The 4,245-nt window shown below is 44.9% G+C and overlaps 1 protein-coding gene across 1 annotated transcript in view; it reads left to right on the top strand.

The window, feature by feature from the left end:
- Positions 1 to 2,529: 2,529 nt before the first annotated feature.
- The window catches only part of csf3r (colony stimulating factor 3 receptor), an 11,624-nt gene continuing 9,908 nt past the window's right edge, over positions 2,530 to 4,245 (top strand). Inside the window, 1 exon segment of the mRNA XM_025061277.1 lies at positions 2,530 to 2,684. The gene's annotated coding sequence lies outside the window, so the exon portion shown is untranslated.

Below are 4,245 nucleotides of genomic sequence, written 5' to 3'. Positions count from 1 at the left end.
GGAGTGTGAGACACAGATTGTCTCAACCCCCCCTCCCCACCACCACCATCACCACCTCCACCCCCCCACCACCACCATCACCCACATTTCCTCTCACTGTCTCTCTCTCTCTCTCTCTCCAGCAGTCGTCGTAGAAACCGTGTAGAGCAGGAAGACGATCACGAGGCTGCGTTCTGATTGGTCCACAGTTTTTCACGCGGTCATGTGACATACCGACTTTTACCTTCATCGGCTGCGGCCGCTGACGTCCACAGCTCCCCGCGTCATTCGGGCTGCACCACCTGTTGGTCAGATAATCCGGTCCGGTCCTTATGGGCCACACCTGCTGTTGTTGCCCACATGGTACGTTCAAAAACGACGCTGGGTCGCTGTATTTGTGTAGACTGAAACCCAGAACAGGTCGATCAGGTCCACGTGGACTGGTCTACTCTCAGTTGTTCCGGGGTCAGAGCCCACACGGTCTGAAAACATCATTATGACATCACAGCGTTCCTGAACTAAAAGTCAGATTTTAATTGCGTTAATGATTTTTTTTTCTTCTTTCTTACTTTTTTAGTGATTCTATTTTTAAATTTTACCCCCCCCCCCCCCCCCCCTTCCCAGGGGGCAAATGGATTTTTATTTTCATATTTTCTTTATTTGTTTCACCGCAGGGAAACTGCACTGATTTTTCATTTTAAGCTTCAGTATGAAATAAACATGTTCTCACTGAAGGTTCTCCAGGTTCTCCAGGTTCTCCAGGTCCTCCAGGTTCTCCAGGTTCTCCAGGCCCTCCAGGCCCTCCAGGTCCTCCAGGTTCTCCAGGTCCTCCAGGTCCTCCAGGTTCCTGCCACAGTCGAGAACATGTAAAGACACCAGTGTTAGGAGGACGAAACAGAACTTGACTGAACCAATTTTTCTGACAGGATTTCTTCCGCTCGGCGTGTCTGGACACGCCTCGGTGTTATCTCTTAATAGAACCGTTATCGCGGCGTCATCGCTCTATTTTTGGGGATGATTTCACGACTTTGCACCAACATCAGAATAATCAAACGGAGCAGTGATTTATATGCTGCTGCTGCTGCTGCTGCTGCTGCTGCTGCTGCTGCTGCTGCTGCTGCTGAGGTGAGACGTGTGCAGCTGGAGAGAGAGAGAGAGGTAAATATTTTTAGATGGCGGCGCAGGCTCACATTAGCATCAGAGGCTGTGACTGCAGTTAACGACAGTAATTCTGCGTGCGGATGGATACGAGGCGGCGTTTCCGGCGGCGTCTAATTCAGGGTTGGTCACGTCCCTGATGTGAGGAAGAGTCTAAAGAGGAGACAGCGTTCTATTAAGTACAGTACAAGAACGTTAATCAGGCGACGCCGAGCTTCATCGCTTCACTTAGCTTCAGGGGCCCTCGGCTAATTTTGCTGCTCGCTGAAACGTAGCATGTAGCAGCCACTAGATGGAGAACTCTGCGGTCATTAACGCTGATTAGAAAAAAAGATCGTCAAAATATGTCAACGGCTGATAAGCAGTTAATGTGTTTTTAATTAGCGCTCTCTGAAACCTCGTCAAAACCTCACCCTGGTGGCTCCCCCTGGTGGCTCCCCCTGGTGCCTCACCCTGGTGCCTCACCCTGGTACCTCACCCTGGTACCTCCCCCTGGTGCCTCACCCTGGTACCTCACCCTGGTACCTCCCCCTGGTGCCTCACTCTGGTACCTCACCCTGGTACCTCCCCCTGGTGCCTCACTCTGGTACCTCACCCTGGTACCTCCCCCTGGTGCCTCACTCTGGTACCTCACCCTGGTACCTCCCCCTGGTGCCTCACTCTGGTACCTCACCCTGGTACCTCCCCCTGGTGCCTCACCCTGGTGCCTCACCCTGGTACCTCCCCCTGGTGCCTCACTCTGGTACCTCACCCTGGTACCTCCCGCTGGTACCTCACCCCATGAACCCGCACCACAGAATTATTCGGCAGTTAAATATGATGAGAAAACATGGTATGGGGAGAAGTTTTAAATGCGCCCCCAAGTGGTCGATGTCATAGGTTCAGCGTAAGTTTGTTCTAATATCATTCTGACAAACGTTTGGAAAGAGTTGGAGCAGAGTTGGAGATGACCTCTGTTTTTTTCAGGCAGCCGTGACCGTGCAGTGTCAGGTCAAAGGTCAGACTGAGTCAGAGTTTATTTATTTCTTTATTTATTTACTAAAACAGTCGTTGTGACTCTTTTTAGATTACTGGAGCCAGTCTTGGGGGGGACTGGCTCCCCCATGGGAGGGGGGGCATTTATACATCTGAAGAAATGAATCTCATCTGGTCCAATAACAATTCCATTTAGGAATGATATTTTTCTATATATATATATATATATATTTGAGCACAACCTTCTGCTCAGTTGACTGTGAGACCCCCACTCTATAGCCCCCCTCCCCAACCCCCCAGACCCACTCACACACACAGCCTTCCCTCCCTGGGGGCCCTTCACACACACACACACACACACACACCACATTTCTTCCTGAAAAATAGTGAAGTTTCACAAATCCACAACAAGGATGTAACGACTGCTGCTGCTGCTGCTGCTGCTGGTGTGCTGCTGCTGCTGCTGCTGCCGTGTGGTCAAAACACACAGTCCCTCCACTGTGCGTTGTTTGTGCGGTGATCAGTGCTGATGAGAGCTCTCCTCCTGGGGTCTGTGCAGCAGCTGCCGTGCGGTGAGTGCTGACTCCTTCTGACGGATCTCCTTTATTTTCACGTCAAGTCGTTTTCTCCTCCTGTCATTTTCACTCTTTGTGTCAGAATGAAAGGAAAACTTTTTCAAACCGCGCCGACACAGGTGCAGGTGGAGACTGTCGGCTGTTTCTGATCAGCTCCATGAAAAAGTTGAATGTGAAGGAGTTCAATGTTTAGTTATAATATTTACACTTACAGAAGACAAAGACGTCAAGTCTGACTTAATAGAATGTTCTTTTTTTTAACGGGAGTTAAACTGGAATTATAGGTAAAAAAAAAAAAAATCCAAACATGTACTAATTGACTGGAATTATAGGCAAAAAAAAATCCAAACATGTACTAATTAACAATAAACCTCCAAAAATAATATTTTTAGATAAATTAAATAAAACAGAAAATATATATTTTATTCTGATTTTCCATTATGTGAGTAGGAAGTGAAACTAATTCCTTTTCTTTTTGCTGACATAAAACAATGCATTGTTTAACCATGTTTGAAACAGTTTAATATTTTTATACACACAAGTGTATATATATATATTTTTATATGTGAATGTGTGTACATATATATAAACTTGCTTTTATTTTACATTTAATACTAAACAATTTAAATACACATTCATACATAGATGTTTTTTACACAAAAATATATATTTAAAATATTAAAAATAATCATATGAAATGATAAATTCATATAATTTTATAATTATATATGATTTAATATTTAAATTTATGTATTTTTAACTTTTACATTTAATTCCTAAATTTAAAACCCATCTTATTTTAAACAAACCAGTAAGAGCGCCCCCTATTGACTGCTTTATCATTTATATTTCAGATTTTTATTAAAATTTTATTTCAAGGAAAAAACAAAACAAAATAAATATAAATATCTCATACATTTAATATAAAATATATAACATTTATGATGTTATACGCTGATGAGAAAAATCACAGACCAAAAAGATCGGTCTTTAAAGAGTTCATGAAAAACATTACACGGGCATCCTGCAATGCCTGCGTGTACCACAAGGGGGTTCCCAGTGATTCGGTGGATCCCAAGTTGGTTAAAAGTTTGATTTGTGACACAGTGACTCTTGTGAGTTGTGAGAGTAAAAAGGGGAACGGGACAGGTACTGTGTACTGTGTACTGTGTACTCTGTCAGGGATATTGCCAAATACTCGTTGTGGGGGTTTTGCAACGTCCAACGGGAAAGGAAGGGCGGTTGCAGCAAGTGTGTGTTTTTTTTTTTTTCATTTAGTCACATGACTCTGCCAAAATGAACCCAGAAGACGTGTCTGCTGCGGTGAAGGTGGGAAACAGCCGGCCCTCGTTTACCCAGAATTCATTCTAAGTGCGGCCAATTGTGCTTGTTGACAGTCAACACGCTCTTTAGATTTAATGGCAAATATTTCTCCCCATTCCAGCGCCGTGCTTTTCCTCCTCTCCCAGTTGTCTGTTTTTGTCAGGGCCACAGGCAATTACCTATTAGTGGTAAGCAAAGAGCATGAAAAGGGAGGCGGGGGAGTGCGGCGGGGGAG

This window comes from Cynoglossus semilaevis, chromosome 13 (assembly GCF_000523025.1).
Source record: "Cynoglossus semilaevis isolate Cse_v1.0 chromosome 13, Cse_v1.0, whole genome shotgun sequence".
NCBI lineage: Eukaryota > Metazoa > Chordata > Actinopteri > Pleuronectiformes > Cynoglossidae > Cynoglossus > Cynoglossus semilaevis.
Note: the sequence above shows the minus strand (reverse complement) of the source record. Positions and strands in the feature narration are given on the sequence as shown.